Genomic DNA, 20,710 nt, shown 5'->3' with positions numbered 1-20,710 from the left:
CTTAAGATGGAAAACAGCAAATAGATATGTAAAATATTTTCATGAAGAGCATACAGACTAGAGCTTCCTGCTTCAGTATGAAAAAGTATGCATTACAGGACTCCTCTTGCCAAACGTGGTCAGGAAGTGACTCTGTTCCCCAGAGTCTGCACTTTCAAATAGCTCTTTTCAACAAGAATGGAAGAAAAGAAAGCCAAAAAAAAAAAAACCCCACTCTGGCCATTAGTTATTTTAGAGAAGGCCAAAATGCTGCAAATACACATTGTTTGTGAGGGTTAAAAAATAAAGTGCTTAAAATAGCCTGTGAAAAATATATTACCAAATCATTAAAACATTAATGATTTACCCAAGGTAAATAAAATATAGTGAAACATGAGCTCCGGATTTCCTTAGAATAGAATTTTGCTAATCTACACTTCACTAACCTGCATACCTGGGTGAAACCCCGATCTTGCAAGTCAGTGCCAAAACTCTGTAGTCTTCATTGGGCATGTGTATAGTGAAAAGCAAGCCCTGGGTTAATCAAACTCCACTTAACAGACCCTGTATTTGCTAAACTAGGACTTAAGTGCCTACACTCATTTGTAACCCCAAATCACAACCTGGAGCTCTAGTATCTACAGGTCATTATCCAAGCCCAAATTCAATAACCTATATCCCAGACTTTCTAGTGCCCTCCCAAAATGTGGTTGCTCTAGCTCTTTGTTCATGGTGCAATGTGGGAAAACTTGACTGTCCACCAAAGTTGACTGTGCAGAGGACAAAGAAAGTCAACCTGTGGGTATGTGGAATACTCTTGGAAGACTCCCAAAGCACTAGTTCAGTGGGGCTGTATCTACACTGCAAAGCAATAGGGTTTGAACAGTGAGTCCTGTCTTGACTCAGACTGAACGCTCTCCACCCACATTGGGTCCTCGGACTCTGGATCTAAGTCCTGAGTTAGTGATTGATGTAGGTAGATGGACAAGAGGTTAAGCTTGAGTCTGAGTTTGAACTCTTGGATCATGGGCTATAGGTAGAGGAGACTGTGCCTCCTCAAATAACTAGGCATGGTCCTGCCCAGACTTCATCATAAAGGACCCTGCTTCAGCTATGTGCTACTGACCTGTAGGAGCTGGGGCCATGCCACTAACCTTGCTGGTGCAGGGGAGGCTGTAGTGGCACCGCCATGCACCCTCCCCCTATCCTGGTGCTCTGGGGCTGGGAGGGGCTGCAGGCACTAGCCAGCCTAGAACAGGGGCCAGCCACCACAGTGGGGGAAATCTCTGGTTTCTGGGGAGCACAGAAGAGGTGAGTCTTTGGGAGGGAGGGCCAGGGCAAGGGACTGGCCTCTTCGGAGGCCAGCCAAAAGTTTATGTAGTGCCCAGGCCTGGGCTTATATTGCAGCCTACTCACTGGGGCTAGGATTTTTCTCCTTGAGTGTGTTCCTACAGTCCTTGCTCAGGAAAGGTGCTTAAGACCAGGGCACTTATAATTTGCACAGAAGAACTGAAGTCCCTCCTCAATGCCTCACTGAGCCTTAGCAGCAGATGCTGTAGTGAGGAATTATATTAAGACTACATTACTTTGAAAAATACTAGCATACATTTACCACAGGAAATGAGTTAAAGATACTTATGCATGTCGATACTGAGATATTTATACAAGGTTTGTGGGGTTTGACTATACCCCATATTCTGTACAAGCCTTGGCTAAAAATTGCTGCTTTTCTCTCCCTATGGCCTCCATGCACCCCTTCATATTGATGTATTACCTGACTCCATCCCTTTGTTGCATCATACCTAAAATTAGAATATAAAGGGCCCTCAGTCAGGGACAGTGGGGCAGTTCTCCAGTTGTACCTCTCTTAACCGGGACTCCCTCGTCCGGCAACACAGAGTCTAGGGGTACGTCTAGACTACGTGCCTCTGGCGACAGAGGCATGTAGATTAGGGTACCGGACATAGTAAAATGAAGCGGCGATTTAAATAATCGCCGCTTCATTTAAAGTTACATGGCTGCCGCGCTGAACTGACAAGCAGCTGATCAGCTGTTTGTCGGCTCAGCGCGATAGTCTGGACGCTCCCCTGCCGACATCAAAGGCATACCTGGGTGGTCGACAAATACCTTTGATGTCGGCAGGGGAGCGTCCAGACTATCGCGCTGAGCCGACAAACAGCTGATCAGACGCTTGTCAGCTCAGCGCGGCAGCCATGTAAATTTAAATGAAGCGGCGATTATTTAAATCGCCGCTTCATTTTACTATGTCCGGTACCCTAATCTACATGCCTCTGTCGCCAGAGGCATGTAGTCTAGATGTACCCTAGGACCACGGAATCTAGGAACAGGAAAACCTGTCAGCAGGGCAAGAGCACCATAGGGGCAATCCAGCCAGGAGCCCCGGTCTTTGTGTGTTGTGTGGGGGGGGGGGGGGAGGGCAGGCAGCACAGTGGGGAGTTCTGGCACATGCAGTTGCCATGGAGTTCCAGCCTTAGTGGTGGCCAAAGAGCTCTGGCCCCAGCCACGGAGCCAGGCAGCTACGGAGCCCTGTTCCGGCTGCAGAGCTCCGGTCAGTGTTGTCTTCATGTCATCATTGTCAAGTCCAAGTTGAGTCTCAAGTCACTACAGTTCAAGTCTCAAGTCGAGTCTTGAGTCCCTAAAGTCACTTTCGAGTCAAGTCCCAAGTTGAGTCTCAAGTCTTAATTTAAAAAATGTCAAGTCACTTTTGTACGAGCCATCAATAGCGGCATTTTCAGACAATTTTTTCACCAAGTCAATTTAACAGAATTAGCAAGTTTCAAGTAGAGTCTCAAGTCACAAACAATGAACCCGAGTCGAGTCTCAAGCCGAATCACCTAGGCGACTTAAGTCAGACTCGAGTTCAAGTCATGGGACTCAAGTCAACAACTCTGACTCCGGCCATGGTGCTTTAGCCCTGGCAGCATCAGGGCTGGTGGCATATGGAGAGCCCCACGGGGCTGAGGCAGCAGCAGGGCAGGCTGGTGTCCTAACTCGGTAGCAGCCTGTGCCAGGAGAGGAGGGGCCTCCCCTGGTCCAGCAAATCCCCTCGTTCAGGACCAGTCAGGTCCCGAAGGTGCTGGACTAGTGAGGTCAATGGAACTATGACACTTTATGCCAACAGAGCATCTGTACCCATCACTTCAGACTTGTACGATATGAGCTCATCACATATTTGGGTGCTATAAAATAATATAGACATTAATTAATGTCTATGTTAATGATGAAATAATTGCACAAATGACCACTGGCAACATAAATTAACATATATTTTGTGACCCAAGCTCCCTATTTTGTTTATTTCACATACTTGTTTTAGGGCCTGATCACTGCACCAATAGAAGTCAATGGTAAAGCCTCTGAGGACTTCAGCGATGCAGCATGCAGTCTCTATTGATTTCTGTAGCAAAATTCTTACTGACTTCATTAAGAGCAGGACCTGAATTTTACTCACTAATTTATAAAATTCAGTCATTCATACTGGACTCCTGGGCATGAGGAACATACATGAACAAGGTCCTACTGAACTGGCAAATGTCAAAGGCCCTATTTGTAATTATTTAAATAATTACAGAGCTGTCCAGTACATATTAAAGGATACTTGGGATTGCTGCAAATAATGTGTTGTGAATGTAAAAGCAGTCTGAGGCAGAGACTAGTCATTGTTCTACTCGATACTGATACCACATAAACTAACTGTCTGTGCCCACCAGATACACTGAACCATACTAAGCAGTTCTAACCCAGATCCTCTAAGATATTTTGGCTCCTAACTTCCATTGATTGAGACTTTGAGGACCCACTGTCACTATGCTCTTTCAACAGCACTAAGTTTTTAGTGCTTTGCTTCTGTATTCTAATTTTCCATGGAAGCTGGTGAACATTAATTCTCCCATGGGCAAGACGACACTGCTGAGAGACAAGCATTGTGCTCACAGTGTGGCCATTGTGCTGAGCCAGAAGAGACACTCATGTTGAACTGGGTTCAGTCAATTGTGTAGTGCACTGTGCTGTGTGTGTGTGTGTGCTCGCGTGCATGTTTGTGTGTGTGTGACAGAGAGAAATTTTGTACAAATATTGTTGCAATAGTTTAAGCTGACACCACTAAATAGACATTAGCTGCTCTGCAGGTGAAAAGCCAAAGCATTAATCCTACACCAGAATGCCGGTTTATATTTCTTTGGCTGTGGAATTGCTCACTGATCAAAGAACTTATTTAAATCCTCTAACTCAGTGATGGAATAGTATTTTAGGAATACTACTACTACATATTAGTCAGAGGATACATCAGCAAAAGAGGATAGTAAATGCACAAAAGCAATAAGCTTTACTACTTGACAATTATTTACAAGTAATAATCCATTTATAGGGCAAAGAGAGAATGACAGAAAAGAGGCACAGGCAGATGACAAGAGGAAGGCTGAGGATGGTGTATTTAGACTGTTTACAATTCAGTTTATTTCATCTAGATTCCACTTTGAGCCTTCCTGCATGTCAGGAAATAACATTAGGCAGTGTTTCTGTAAGATATGTCAGCCTGTATTGATACCATTTGAAGACATTGAAAGAAAAACCACTAAAATAAAGTCCATGTTTTATCCCATGCAACCAGAGTTCTAAACATACATATATAAGATTTGACCAAGAAAAATGAAATATTCTGTATTATTTTAATAAGGAATGATCTGAGAATTGCACCAGCAGGTAGGATGGCAGTCTTGCTATATATGTTCTTTCAATGTAGTAGCCAGCACAATGCTACTACATTCCTGATTTTTTTTATCTTTTGAAGGTACAGTGCAGAAAAGTGGTGATTGTAGTCTTAATATTGCAGTATCAGAAAAACTGACTGATGCTGTACAAATGTGTTCCCATTAATAATGGCTTGCAGGGGGAAGGAATACCTCATAACTGAACAACCTTTTCATTCAGTGAGTGGATTCCTGACCAAGTTTTCAAAAGGTAATTTACAGCTGAAATATCCTGCAAAGGAATACATAAAATACATATCCTCTTTCAGGAATACATAAAAGGTCGTAACAGTTACATTATCAATGTATTACTAGGTGATGGAGTGAGAACTAGATGAGAATGAAACTTGTTTAAAGATATGTCTTACTGTATATTTTGCACAAAGACAGTCATATCCAGAATAACTACCTACCAGCAATATGTACAACATGTTTGCATAAACAATTAGAGTACGTCTACACGGCAGTGTTATTTCGGAATAACTGATGTTATTCTGAAATAACATAGTGCATGTCTACACAGCAAGCCATTATTTCAAAATAATGTTGAGCTAGAGGACTTCTTACTCTGACTCCTATAACCCTCATTTTATGAGGAAAAAGGGAAGTTGAAGGAAGAGTGTTCTTCCTTCGAATTCCTGCTGTGTAGACAGCACCTAAAGCCAAATTAAGCTGTTTTGACTTAAGCTATGCAATTGACATAGCTCAAGTTGCGTAGCTTAATTCAACTTTAGCCCTGCTGTGTAGACATTCCCTTATAGAGCAATTCCTTTTAACACTAGTGTTTTCATGGAATTCATTTCATGGAATATTATTTATTTGTAGCTGGGTTTGCTTAGTTCTCCTTCCCCTCCTCAATGTTACCCATTAGTGTGATTAATATGTAGTGTTGGCATGGCTTCCACCATTGTGTTTTCCGCTGGGAGGAGGGGAACACCTCTGATTTGCATTTACCTCTCATGTTTCTCATGACACATTAAAAGTCTAAATTAATAATCCTCTTCAAATAATTCTTGCCCTAATTTTAGAAACGGGTAATAGTAGGATAGTTAAGAAAAAAGTATTTCAAAATACCTTGCTAAACACTGTTATTTTACATGCTCTCTAGGAGCAAGAAGGTCACAAACCCTCTGCTTTGCCAAAATACACACAACAAAGCATACAGCCAACTCTCCTGCTGTGCCAAAATTCACTCAGGAACATGTCGTTAGCAATTCCAGAAGGCAGGGATCTTGTGTAGCTTACCTGTGCTGTGGGTTGCCTTGCATAAACTTGGCTGCTGCAAAATAACGTACAGTTATAATGATCAGTAACAGCCGGTACATCTCCTACTTGGTGTTTCTAAACTTCAGGTTGGATTAATTAAGTACTGGCTGGATCCAACGGAGGAAAATAAATAACCAATTCTACTTTTTCAGCACCTGGCATTTTCTCAAAGGTGCACCATTCTTTAAGAACTGACCTGCCTCATTCTGGCATAGCTTGTGAAGTCAGATGGGATCATAGGTGAAAGCTGCAGATGCATATGGTGTGTTGTTCACTGTAAAGTGAAGCACTTATTGATATGTTAGTAAAACACTCACCACCCCTGGCCTGTTGGGAGTTCCACTTTTTGGTTCAGGGAGGAAAGCAGGAAATAAGATGTGTACATGATTAATGAAGTGAGCGTCTGTATTTAAAAAAATACCATAAAAGAGTAAGAGGAAACAAGACTATTTTTTTCTGAGGAGACAAGAGCAAAAACAGTCAGGCCTACAGGTTAAAACTTTCTTAAATGGCAGGACTGCAGATGATGCAGGATCAGAGAGTCCTGGTGGAGGGCCAGTGCCTAGGAGCCCTGCAGGCTGGCAGTGCAGCTGAGAGCCTGATGAATGGCAGTGGGGTTTGCTGGCAGGGCAGCGGGAGACCCATGCGCTGTCATGGTGCTGCCCAGTAGGGGCAGTGGGATCCCAGAGTGCAGAGGCTGCCGGGTTCTGCAGCTGGAGCCGGCACATGCAGACATGGCAGGGATGCTGAGTACTGCAGCTGGAGCCTGGCACACACAAAGGTGGCAGGGCTGCCAGATGCTGCAGCTAGAGCCCAGTGTGCACAGACGTGGCACAGATTGACAGAGCAGTGAGGACCAGTGAGAGGGGGACACCGGCTGGGAGGCTGGTAGTGGGCCAGAGCTGGAGGGAGCTGGTGGCAGGGGGCCCAGTAATAACTCCCCTCGTCTGGCAAAATCCATTATCCAGGACCAGTCAGGTCCCGAGGGTACCAGGGAGTTCCAAACTGTAGGAAATCCAAAAGAAAGACTGAACATTCTAGGAGTTGCAGAGAAGAACTGGGAAACTGTGTAGATTATGAAGCCACTGTTCAGGGCTGTTGTTGTTTTATTCATAAATTCATTCACCTGATCTGATAGTGGGTAGTTAAGACCTTTTGGTCTCCTGTACAGGCAGTCCCCGAGTTACGTACAAGATAGGGACTGTAGGTTTGTTCTTAAGTTGAATCTGTATGTAAGTCGGAACTGGCGTCCAGATTCAGCCGTTGCTGAAACTCACCGCCAGTTCTGACTTACATACAGAATCAACTTAAGAACCCCAAGCGTCCCCAAGTCAGCTGCTGCTGAAACTGATCAGCAGCTGATTCCAGGAAGCCCGGGGCAGAGCAACTCTGCCTCAGGCTTCCTGTAGTCAGCGCTGGTCAGTTTCAGCAGCGGCTAAATCAGGACGCCTGGGGCAGAGCAGCTGCGGTGCTGCTGGGTTGCTCCAGTAGCGCCGCTCCTCGGCACTACTGGACCAACCCAGCAGCACCCCATCTGCTCTGCCCCAGGCGTCCTAATTCAGCCGCTGCTGAAACTGACCAGCAGTGGCTGAATCAGGACCAGAGCAGCTGGGGTGCTGCTGGGTTGGACCAGTAGCACCCAGAGCGGCGCTGCGGGACCAACCGGCAGCACCCCAGCTGCTCTGCCACAGGCGTCTGGAGAAAAGCCTAGTCTGCTGGGGGGGGGGGCGTACTAGCTGCGCCACCCCCACCCCAGCAGACCAGGAAGACACGGGCGGCGGACCGAGACGCACTGCGGTCCCGCCGCCTGGGTCCTCCGTGGCTTTGCTCCCAGTCTCCCTGGTCTGCTGGAGACCAGCAGATCAGGGAGACGGGGAGCAAAGCCTCTGAGGACGCTGGCAGCGGGACAGCCGCGGGGCGTCTGGGCTGTCCCGCTGCCGGCTTCCCTGCAGCTTTGCAAAGCCGCGGGGGGGGGGGGCCTCGGGCAGCGGGGCAGCCCCGCTGCCCGAGCCCCTCCGCGGCTTTGCTCTGCGTCTTCCTGGTCTGCAGACCAGGGAGACGCAGAGAAAGCCCCAGAGTACACGGGCGGCAGGACCACGAGGTCCCGCAGTCCGTGTACTCTGGGGCAGCCCCGTTCGTAACTGCGGATCGAACATAAGTTGGATCTGCGTAAGTCGGGGACTGCCTGTACTCCCTTCTCTCTCTCTCTCTCTCTCTCTCCATCTTGGAAGAATTCCAGACCAGTTCAGCATATCATCAGACAAAATGCTGGTCCCATGAAGAAAACTGATCTTAAACATTGCTTCACTTGCCTGCATGTCATGTGCTACCTTTAAATATGTCCAGAAGTTATTCAGCAAAACGATCCTATTAAAAACAATTGCAGGGGATGAGTAACTGTGGATTCTACTTTAGAACACAGACGTGTTCCAAAAGCAACAGCAACCACAAAAATGATCTGAAAGATTTATTGCACCATAAATATTATTAGTGAAAGCCCTTGCCATTGCAGTACAGTACATGCCCATGTAAAAAGAATGAGACAGACATTTTTGCAATAAATTTCAGTCTTTACTGAAGCTGAAAAACATCACGTGAGCTTGCAACATAGAGTTTAGAATAGCAACACGCTGACTTTGAGAGCTAATTACTTATATGCTAATTAGAATTATCTGAGTAGATTTAGTTTAAATGATTATTTTGTTTAGCTTTACAAAGCAGAATTAATGTTGAAATCACTGGTGGTGTAAAGGGAAAAATAATAGCCAGGAAGGAAAATATATTTTGCAGTTATTTGTTGAAAGCAATCAATTTCAAAAAATAATTTCATACATCAGGGAGAGGCACACATCATGGCTACTATTGCTAAAGGTTGTTGGCATTTCCTTTAGTGGCATCTTTCACTTCAAAAAAATATTAACTCATCCATAAAGATTTATTTGTCGGCTCAAATTTTGCAGGCATGGTTTTATCTTGGGAAAGAGCCGTTATTTCTTTTAACAATTGCATTATGGGGTTCATCCTTTTTGTATGTGGTTTTCTATCTCTTTTTTCATATTGCTGCATAAGGAGAGGCTGAATTTTTTTTTTTTTTAAACAAAGTGGGCCACCCATTGAACTGATGTTTTTCACTATGGTACAAAAAAATAAGTGCTTCAGTTTCCCACGTCTGGGGTCAATTTTTTTTAATGGAATTTAAAATATTTAATGCAGACAGAAATTGGGATCCAGTTTTAGGTTTCTTTGAAACACACTTGTCTATGAACTGTCTTTTGTTTTGCGAATTTTATTTTTTAAGATACTCTTACTTAACACTAGTACTTAGAGAACTTCTCATGCATACATCCTAACGGCCAAGATTTTCAAAAGAACTGGGATTTTGTATGCTCAGCTAAAGACTACCATAACAGCCTGATTTCAGGGGTGTGGATACAAACTGGTGGAGGCCAAAAAGCTGAGGCCCCTAAAATCACTAGACTTTTTTAAAAAAACAGACAAAGTGCTTAAAAAAGGATAGAAGCACTATTAGATACATCTTATTAATGGGAAAACTGAAGCTTGGTCTACACTTAAAAATTGGATCAAGCTAGATATGTACAAAAAGGTTTATGCCCATGCAGCATAGTTAGGTCAACCTAGGTTCCTAGGTAGATGTGGCTAAATCAATGAAAGAATTCTGCAATGAACTATTGAAGTGGCAGATTATCTACAGTAACCAGAAAAACCCTTTTGTCTACACAGGGGCTGCGTCTAGACTGGCATGATTTTGCGGCAATACTTTGAACGGAAAATTTTTTCCGTTAAAAGTATTTCCGCAAAAGAGCATCTAGATTGGCACAGATGCTTTTGTGCAAAAAGTGCTTCTGCGCAAAAGCATCCATGGCCAGTCTAGACGCGGTTTTGTGCAAGAAAGCCCCAATCGCCATTTTAGCCATTGGGGCTTTTTTGCGCAAAACTGTTTTCCCCTGTCTACACTGGCCCTCTTGTGCAAATTATTTGCGCAAGAGGGCTTTTTCCCAAGCGGGAGTGTGAAAGTATTTGCGCAACAAGCACTGATTTTGTACATTACAAAGTCAGTGCTCTTGCGCAAATTCAAGTGGCCAGTGTAGACAGCTGGCAAGTTTTTGCGCAAAAGCAACTGCTTTTGCAGAAAAACTTGCCAGTCTAGACGCAGCCAGGTAGTTTCTACACCAAGATTGCTCCAGTGGCACAAATCTAGAGCTGTAGAAGTGCCACTGTCTATAGCAGCTGTCGAATAGACATAACCTAAGGGCAAAAACGTTATATGAATTGCCAAAGGTCATACAACATAGCAAATGGCAAAGATAGGAATAGAACCCTTGACTCCTTAATGCCATGCACTATCTACTACACCATTTCACCTCCCAGTTTAAATGTTATAACCCTTTGTAGTAGGATAATCTCTTATGTGCACTGTCTATTGCAATAAATAAAATAGCCAGGCTCTGCTAATATAGTTTTCTAAAGTGTTGTCTTATTACTGTAGCCAGGCAGGGACTTAGGTGTTAGGAGGTATGATTTTTGTGCTCCATGTACTGTAAGAGACAGTGTAATGAGTTAAAATGGAAAAATAGAAAGAAATTCAGAGCACTGTAGACACTTCCAGGTTAAATCTGAGTCCCCTCACATTATTATAACCCTATTATAACTCTCTTAAGAGAGTTTTAACTAAAAATTTCACTAACTTCGTTTAGTGGAAACCTTCTGTGGAGGCTGAGGGTATAGTCCCACCAAACCTCTATAAAGGATCTGATGAAGGTTGAGCCTTCCTAGCTCCTACACATACCTATTTTTCAGTTGTCCATTTAGGAAAAGTGATTGATTGGTGGGGGCTGGGGTATGTGTTGTTCCTTTGTCATTCATCTGGAAGCTTTCCTACAGCCTTGACAGTCCCATCTAACAGAAACAAAGAAATGATCACTGGATCAACAGCTCAGACTAAGACCAGCTCCCCAATAACCTTGGAAGATTGTGGTGTGCAACATTATATCCCTCTCCCATCCTCATTTTGCATCCTGCTTGCAGAGTCTGATGAAGTGATAATCAACAGGCCTTGGGCAGTGGCAAGCAGATAATTCAGGAGATACAGAGGTTGCTTCACAATGTAAGGCCTGAGGGCTACTCCAGCTGAAGTGACTACAGAATTCTCAAACAAAAGCTGGAGACTAACCACTGTGCATGGGGAGACAGTCTGCAAGCACCAGCTGTTGGAGTGAGATTAATTATTAATTTCTTCTGAGCAGCTTTTTCCAAGAATAAGACAAAAACAGCATTTGCTGAAGGCCTGCTTTATTTTTCCTTCTTTTCAATAGCCCTACACATACATGTTATATGTAAAAACTTTAAAAAAACAACAAATAGTCTAGCAGCACTTTAGAGACTAACAAAACATGCTGATGGTATCATGAGTTTTTGTGGACACACTTGGGTTGGGTTGTTGTTTTTTAATTTTTTCCAGTTACAGACTAACTCAGCTATCCCTCTGAATGTTATATGTAGTGTGCAAACCCTATAGAGATGGATGTATATATTATACTTACCACATCTATGGAGGTAGATGTCCCATGGGATAAATGAATTTAACAGGCACTTTAACCACCATACCTGCCCTCTCCCCACTAACGCCAGCATGCCACATATCTCTAAAGCTTCAGATAGCCACCCCTGCACATGTTAAAAATCAAGTAGCAGGGATAGTCCTTTTGTTCTGTGCCTTTTCACGCACATTGGCAGGTTGAGTTAATAGCTAAGGGAAAAGCTAGGACTGACCTCAACTTGCTAATGCCTGTGAAAACCACAAATTGCCTTGTCTTCATTAGGATCTTACCTCCTGTTAGCCAATTCATGTTAAGAGCACATCTTTCTTCTTAGAGAAGACAAAGGCTCAGCAGATGGGAATTCTTTAGCAGAAGTCTATTCAATATGTTATTTAAGCACATGCCTAACTTTAAGCACCTGAGTAGTGTCATTGAAGCATGCTTCAATTTGCTGCTTAAATTTAAACCTGCTTAAAAGTGCACAAGTACATTTGCTGAATCAGGGCTGGAATATTAAATGAGTTGTAAATAATATATGCCCAACCCCACTTGTCTTACTTATGTGAGTTATTGCGTTCATTTGACTGGGACTGCTCATCCAAATAAGGGGAACAGGATCTCACCCAATTTTAGCAACTAGTCAGTATCTGCAGATAATGTAATTAATGTAATTAATGACTCTGTCTTTGCTTCCGCTGTTGATGTGGCATGGGCACAAGCAATCTGTCTTCTGAGTTTTGGAAATAGTTTATCAGGATTTATTCATTCTGCTTATAAACAAACAGATTGCCTCCAAATCCTATCAAATTCTGATTAAATAGCTATACTGGAGTTAACAGGTACAGGCTATGTGATTATTGCCTGTTATAAGCCACAGTAGCAGGTATGATTTGCTAGTGAAAATTTTAATAGAAAAAAAAATCATTCTACTCATATTTAGGGGGAAGGAAAATCCCAAAATTAGTTCCTGCAGAGTTGGGAAAAGAAAGCACCTAAATGCAGTCTGCAGACCTTTGACCAATGGCTTCACTGTCTTCCTGGAGACTGATTAAGCTGTGACTTATTTTTCTGCATGCAAAATGAGGATTCCAGGAAGAAGGAGCAGGTGGTGGTCCCATTAAAGCAGCTCATGCAAAACACAAAAACAGCCTCTCCCCCCCCATAAATAAATAAGAGCAACAGCTGTAAGAGGATTTGGAACTGCAGGATAAGGAAGTTCTGAAATCTGTAGAATAGAAAGCAGTGGCTTTATTTATTCACTGTTGATTGTACTTCCTGTTGTGACCGCTGTGCAGTGTTTTATAACAGCTTGGGGACTGCAAAATTTTGTGCAATAATGAGGAACAAAGATTCTTAGTTCTCCTAGGGTATCCAGAAGCATTAATGCCTCATTTATCTAGTGCTGCCAGAAACTGCAGTAAGTCCAGAAAAGAAACAGACAGCAACACGCCATTTTGGGGGCCACTATCTTGTAGAAAGTAAGAATCTTAGTATTCAAAGTGCCCGACTCTAAGCTCAGTGACCCTAGTGTAAATCTGGTAACTGTGTTTTACCTCATTGCTGTAAGAGGCCATATCGTTTATAAAGGAAATGTCCAGTCACATCCACAATTAGCCCTGCCAAGAGGCACTGTGTGCTGCATGCCTGTTTGTCATCCGCAGAACAGGAAAGCCAGGGCAGGGGAGTGGCATAGGGAAGGGAGCTTGGGGCTACCTTTGTGCCTGTTTTAACTTAACGGTTACTCTAAATTGCACCAACCGCTCCTTATGGGACCATTCTGCCACTGCAAAACAACCTGAGAACAACACAGTCTGGCCATGGCTCCTCCTCCATCTCTTGCCTGCCTACTCCTGCTCTCCTCCTATGCTGACAGGGAGGTGAGTGCTGGTGTGGAAGGCAGACTGGCTCTATGCCATGCAGAGAAAACCCTCCTCCTCCTTCTATTCTGCTGGGGCTAATTTAAGCTCCATTTACAGACATTTTGTGCTCATAAAGCAGCATAAATGGGCCCCAGAATGAAGCACAACTGTGGCCTATACCTTTAGACATGCAGCTCAGTAAGAGATCTGAGTGAACAAGTAAATACACCTCACGGTATTTGCACATTGTTAAGTAATAACAGAGGCAGACGAGCTGAAACTATGTCTTGCAGCATTTACTAGGTAAATCCAAGTGGATTATTTGCTAGAAATACACCCACACTGCAAATACAGTGATAACTGGCAATAAAATGGAGCCTGGAAATGCGGCCAAGAAGCTGAAATAAAGGACCTGAGGGCGACAGGCAGCACCTAAGTCATGCAAATCATTCTGAATCACCAGGCTATTGGGAAGCGATACGGGATGTCTGCAGTGTATCATAAATACCTGTGGTACAAAGAGTAGTAGGGCACATTTGTAAGCTAATGCGCATTAAAGAGGTAATAGGAGATGAACACGGAATGGGGGATTTGGAGATATTAAAACATAACTTGTCATGTTTATTAATACACTTAGTGCAATGGAAAAGTTGTGTCTGAAAGGAGCATGGCTGAACCGCTTCTCTTAAGAACTAAAATTCCTAAGCAGAGAGAACAGGCCTCTGTTTCCACAGCAAAATCATGTATCGTTTCTGACATTTACACGCCACTGGTTGAAAAGGGGACCTGACAATGCCTGGTCAGATCTACTGACGGGACAACCAAAGTCTGTTTGCTGTGAGCAGGAGAAGGCAGGGAAGTGCTGAGTCATCACCTGCTTCCGCTCCTACTCAGCTGGGGCCACCTCCTTCCTTCACTGAGCAGCTCCAAAGCTGCTTCTCCCTTTGGAACATGAACAACATTAACCAAACCAAAGTACAGGCAGTCCCATTGGTAGAGCTAGCAAGCCAGTTGGAAATGGAGACCCGCTAGTGACAGCTAATCCTTCAGAATGACTCATATACAGTCTTTGGTGGATACTTTAGCTGTGCCATTTTTAAGAGTAGGGAAAATACATTATCTTTGCAAAATAGTTTATAACAGAGCTGCTGACAGAATTGCTGCACCCCTGGGGAAAAGGTGGGGAGGGGCTCTGGGCTTGAGAAAGGCAGGGCTTTGGGTGGAAGGCATAGGGCAGGATGCCTTCTCCAGCCAGCCCTTCAGCGCAGCCCGGCCCACACCACCTGGATCTCTGGTGGCAATTTAAAGGGCCCAGGGCTAAGGCTGCTGCTGCAGTAATTAGGGTTGCCAGATAGTTTCATAAAAAATACCGAACATGGCGGGGAAAAAATTGAGCAAAAAAAAGAGTCATAGCCCTTTTAAATCCCCACACACTTTCCCCACCCCCTCCAAACACGACAGGGGAAGATTGTCCCAAGCGGCCTTCTGTCCGAGAAAAACATGTCCAGTATTTTCTGGTTTTTTTAATGGAGAGAAGCCGCAAATACCGGACACCTAGCAACCCTAGCAATAATGGTAGCAGTGGCTGGGAACCCCAAGCCTTTTTAAATCACCAGGCCCTGGGACAGCTGCCCCTTTTGTCCCCCCTCCATACCTGCCAGCGGGCCTGGTTCATAGTGAATATCATGTTTGGGAATGTGGCTTGACTGACAGCTTTGAAGGTGGGAGCTATTTTTTAATTGGGAACATCGTGAGGAACTGTAGGATGAGTTGACCAATATTGTCACACTGACTTGCCTCTCTCCTGGACTAGAGGGACAGCTTCTACGATCTCTCAGTTCCTGTCTCAGTTGACACTACTAACAAATATGCCAGTTTATGTCAGCTATGGTAAAAGTTTTGAGCCTCCCAGGAAGTTGGAATTGGATTGAGATCATTTCACAGAGGCCAGTGACCAGCCCATCAGATGGTTTTCCATTGCGAAGCATAGTGAATAGCAAAGCAGGAACTGAGAAGAGAACAGGAATGTGACCCATTTTGTTCTTATCTTTACTGCTTCTGTGGTACACATTTTGGGAGAAGTGGCACAGCTCTGCTCAGTCATGTGCTAGATGCATAGGCTTAGGGACTTTCTTCTGACTTTCAGAATGTACACAAATTTCTCCTTAGTATTAAAAACAGCACTGAAAAATATAACCCACCAGCTAGGTGTAAGAGAGTATAACATGTAAAAAACAGGTCTGAACAGAGGTGCAGTCCTGAAACAACAAATAAAATGAGTGAAGTTTGCAGCTCTCTATATAACTTCTACACATGAGCATTTTCAGTTTTACATCCAGATAGGATGGTAAAATCATGGAGAAGGGGAAGGGCAATTATATTCCTGTCAGGAATATGCTAGTTTTCTTCACTTAGCTCCCCCAAACAACATTTTCCTTTGTGGGTCTGGCTGGGCGTTAGGTGGGGAAGTATGCTAAGGCCTGTAAAAAACATGTAGCAGGTACCCCTCTCTCTACACAAGAGAGGAAGCACTGAAGAAGCTGTAGCTAAGAGAGATCTCTCTGAAGCATAATATCTTTCAAGGTTACTCCTGGTGCTGAGTGCCTTATATACTATTCTGTGCTCAGGGCTGTGTCTAAATGCATGATACAGTCATTAGTAATGGTGGGAAAACCCCCTTTCTTATCTCTGAAGTTCATGATGACTAATATTTAGTTTAAGTGCACAGTTCTGAAACCTAATAAATGGTGTTAGTGTGTGTGCCAGGTATGCTTTCTGTTCTTATCATGCCAGCATATATGTAATGGGTCTTGTATGTATGAAGACAAACAAAATTCTGCATCACAGAGCACAGAATTTGGCAGAAAATACATTTATTGCAGTCCGTTTACTGAGCCAGTATTTTGTCTCTGCTGTAACATATGCTGGATGAGTCACAACTACTTAGAAACACATAGCAACAGTGCCCAACAAAAAGCCATGCGTGCCTATGCTGGCAAGCGTAGGACCAGAGAGGAAGATGGAGCCCTTCACTTCATTTCACCTGCTGAAAAATTATTGCCAGTTTAATGTCCCTGAGACATTCTGGGATGTCCCCTTAATTATTCTGGGAAGGGAAGTAGTGATAATATAGATAAATACGCTTGGTGCTTCTATAGTACTTATCCTAACTAATTAGAAATGGAAAAGACCATACAGTCCATTGCCCAGCATGTATAGGTCACAAAATCTTGAAAAAGGCCATATCAACATTAAACAGGCACATCTGTATGCTTGATTTTAGCCATATCTACCATGAATTAGAACTAAAGGAAACAAATTAAATGCTGATGAGAAAACTAGATTGAAACTCAGACTTCAGACCTTTGATTCAACAGAAGTTTTGAACAAGAATCAATATTGGCATCACGGCCTGATCCAGGTCCCAAGAGCAGACTTTCACTCTATAAAGTGTCTTGAAAGATGTTCTTTCAAACAAAATGGCTGTGTCTAGACTGGCCGCTTGAATTTCCGCAAGAACACTGACCATCTCATGTAAGAAATCAGTGCTTCTTGCGGAAATACTATGCTGCTCCCGTTCAGGCAAAAGTCCTTTTGCGCAAAAGGGCCAGTGTAGACAGCTCAGATTTGTTTGGCACAAAAAAGCCCCAATCGCAAAAATGGTGATCGGGGCTTTTTTGCACAAAAGCGCGTCTAGATTGGCCATGGATGCTTTTGTGCAAAAGCATTTGCGGAAAGTCATGCCAGTCTAGACGTAGCCCACGTGTATATCCATCGTATATCTGAAGATAAAGCTTTAGAAGAGTTAACCCCCGCAGTTCCGGCCAGCAGCGCCCTTCCCCCCATGACCAAGGGGCCCTGCACAGCCAGGTTCAGCCTGCCCCCGGCGGCCCCAGGCTGCGCGCCAGCAGCGGTAACTGGGCTGGGCTGGGCTGGGCATGTGCATCCTGCCGCCGCCAGCTCCACACGCCCTTCCCCCATGCGCTGGGTGGGAGCGCCTTCCCCCAACCCGGGGCACAATTAAACTGTCTGCCTGGGGTGCCGGAATGGCTCAGTCCGGCCCTGGTTGTATTCCCCTAGCACTGGCAGGACTGAAGGTGGCCTGGTGTCTTTTCTGCATACCACATGTACTGTTCTTGTCTTTCACATGCCTACATCCACCACCCTGCCATCCACTCTCATTATTTGTTGGTGTGATGAGAAACAAAGGATACTATACATGTTAGCATTAAAGCAATAAGAAAGAATACTGCACAGTCAATAGAAGTGAACCAGATAGCACAGGAAGTGTTTTTTATCTCTTAAGTTCTACTGTTTTATGAAGGAATATCTAAAAAATTACTGAGCACCACGCTTCACTATTTCTTGTTATGAGTCAGATGTATATCAATTTGATTTTGTACTGAGCAGCATATTTCTGCACTTATTTCAGAAAGTAAAAGTGTGCCAGGTTCTTTGTTTTTTAAAGTGATGACCCACAGCAGAATAAGAAGGAGCTCTGTTATTGAAATTGGAGAACAAGGGGCTATCGGAGCTGTTGGCACTTGAAAACTTCCTGTGATCCATTTCCTTTTCATGTATTGTTACAGAAGGAGACATGGCATAACAGATACTGCTCTGACAACTGCATTCTATGACTCAAATGTTGTGGCAAGTCTAAATAAATCTAAGGCAGTCAAAGCAGGAAGCATGTCAGGGGCATGACCAGGGCATTCCTATGCCCTGACTAATTTTGGCTGTTCTGCCAGAATTGTGCTAACAGCAGAATGTCTCAAAGGTATAAATAAGCCACCCATTACTTTATCTTACATTTCCTCAGTGTGTAAATTATACCCAGTCTGCCTCTCCTTCCACTCCCTCCCACATTGGAAAGTGGACACAATTAGGCTTTAGAGTGTAATGTATATTATGTAACAATTCTCCTCTGAACTTGGTTTCCAAATACTTCTCACTTGAGCATAACACATAAGGTAATGTCACTATTAGATTACATTAACAAGATGCTACCATTTTTTAATTTTTGATGGTAGTAGCATTGGACTTTTTGCTAGCTTGGGTGGATTTCTTTAAGGTAATTACAGGTTGGACCTCCCTGGTCCAGCACCCTTGGGACTTGACTGGTCCAAAGGAGGGAGTTTGCTGGACCAAGGGAGGTCAGCCCCCTCTGCTGTCAGACTCCAGGTTCTCCCTGGATCTGTCAGCAAATCACCAGGCTCCCTTGCCCCGGACCACTGGGCTCCTAGCTCCTTGGCCAGCCTGGGCGATGCTGGGGCTCCACTGTCCCAAAGCTGCCAGACTCCGCTGCTCCAGGGCTGCTGGGGCTCTGCTGTCCTGGGCCTCCGGAGCTCAGCTGCTCTGGGACTGGTGGAGCTCCATGGCCAGCTGCAGGCTGCTGGCACTCCACAGCCCCAAGGTTGCCCTGGGGCACCAGGACACTGTAGCCCCAAGCTGGAGCTCTCTGGTCCAGGGACTCTCTGGTCTGACAAGATCCATGATCTTGCTGGACCACGGATGTTGCCAGACCAGAGAGATCCAGACCAAAGAGGTTCAACCTGTACATTCAATGCCTGCAATTTAGCATCAGATTCACTTCCTATAATAATAAATTTAGCACAGTTGAAAAAATTACCTCCAAATCATATACTTGACCTAGCAGCCTAAATCTCATTTTTATTCTGGCACAGAAACTTTGGAAGAGTTTCCACTCTCCCCCAACCACACCTCCCTTTACCTGATTATTTCTAAAAAGGAGCACACATGGCATGTAAAATGTTTTTAATTTTTAGAAAATGCAGAAGTGTCTCTCTAGATTTTTTTTTCAAAAGTAAACTGAAAGGTCTGAAAGATCAGATCTCTTTTAAAGCAAAGCAAATGGTGCTCCCAGCTATTTCTACACCTATTATTAACAGAAGAAGGTAGAAGACGTGTAGTTTTGAGACAAACATGACTGGATATAGATGCCAAAAGAAGAGACTGCAAATGCCGTTAATCAACCCTTAGGTTGAATATGGAATCATAATTCCTCTAATAGAGTCCTAATGGTTAAAAGGACTCTGATGAATGAGTTTGCTTTAGAAGTATTTTAGATACATCCTACATATAATCATGCACTTCCAGTGGACTTGAGTACTGGGTGCCAGCCCCCGGCCATCAGTAGTTCCCTTATCCAGACAGCTGTCTCCATGGCAAGGAGAAAGTAGTTCAATAGAAGGCTGTGGGGGAAGGGAGGGTCCCTCTCTTTCATTGACAGCATTGCTTAATAACAGCTGTTAAAGGCGCAAGATACTGTCCTTATTTGTGTTAGACCCAGCCATCATAATGAATGAGCAGGCAGCAGTGATGGGATGTGATTTACTGTGGCTGACTGTAATTTATTACGTGTGTCTAGGAGAACAGAGTGCCTGGTGAGCCTAGCAGAACTAGGCAAAAGAAAATATAAAACCTGTCCAGTTTTGAGGGATCATACTCTCCTCTTACCGGGTAATTGATCTTCCTGTTTGCAACCCTAACCACCAATGAGGTGCTGTATGAAAGTGACATGCAGACTTTTTTTCTGCACTCCCCATTTCTACACTCCCCATTTCGCTCTTCCTTTATCTCTGTCTCCTTCTCCCAGCCACTCTCCTCTTTTCTCATTTTCTCCTCCTTCTCCTCTCTCTCCATGAGTTTTCCTCAAAAAAAGGATGAAGTTGTCTCCACTCTTTCTGTTCCTATCATTCGGCAGCTCTGCAGTCCTGGCCAAATGTTAGTGGTTCCTTATGGGAAACGTGGGCTTTCCACTGACTCCAGTTTCAAAAGTGGGCTAGGTATATATTACCAAATACTATTTTTCATACCATGTTTGTATTTGTACCCTTGTATCACCTTTATACTTCAGAAAACTCAAACACTAGGCAATTCAAAAGATGTAAGCCAATAAAAGCACACAAAACAAGGAAAAGTATAAATAATGTTGACCTGGTGATAGGGTATGAGTTTTACACTAAAGTAATAGACAATTTAAATACTATATCATAAACAATTAACCCCCTCTGAGTATTGAAGTTATACCAGCCTTTTCCATGTAGGGATCTTAGAGAATTTTATAAATATAACACTACAAGTATATCATGTTCCTCTGATCCAAAAAAAGTGTGTAACTTATTACTGCTGTCAACTATTACTAAAGTAGTTGGAGTTGAAGGTTGCAGATTCATTCTCTGTGGACAACGTATTCACGGAGTCATTACACAAACCATTAACTGGTCACACAACATCCCATGGGTTCTTAGCATACCCA

Source organism: Pelodiscus sinensis, chromosome 1 (assembly GCF_052426305.1).
Source record: "Pelodiscus sinensis isolate ZL-2025 chromosome 1, ASM5242630v1, whole genome shotgun sequence".
Lineage (NCBI taxonomy): Eukaryota > Metazoa > Chordata > Testudines > Trionychidae > Pelodiscus > Pelodiscus sinensis.
Note: the sequence above shows the minus strand (reverse complement) of the source record.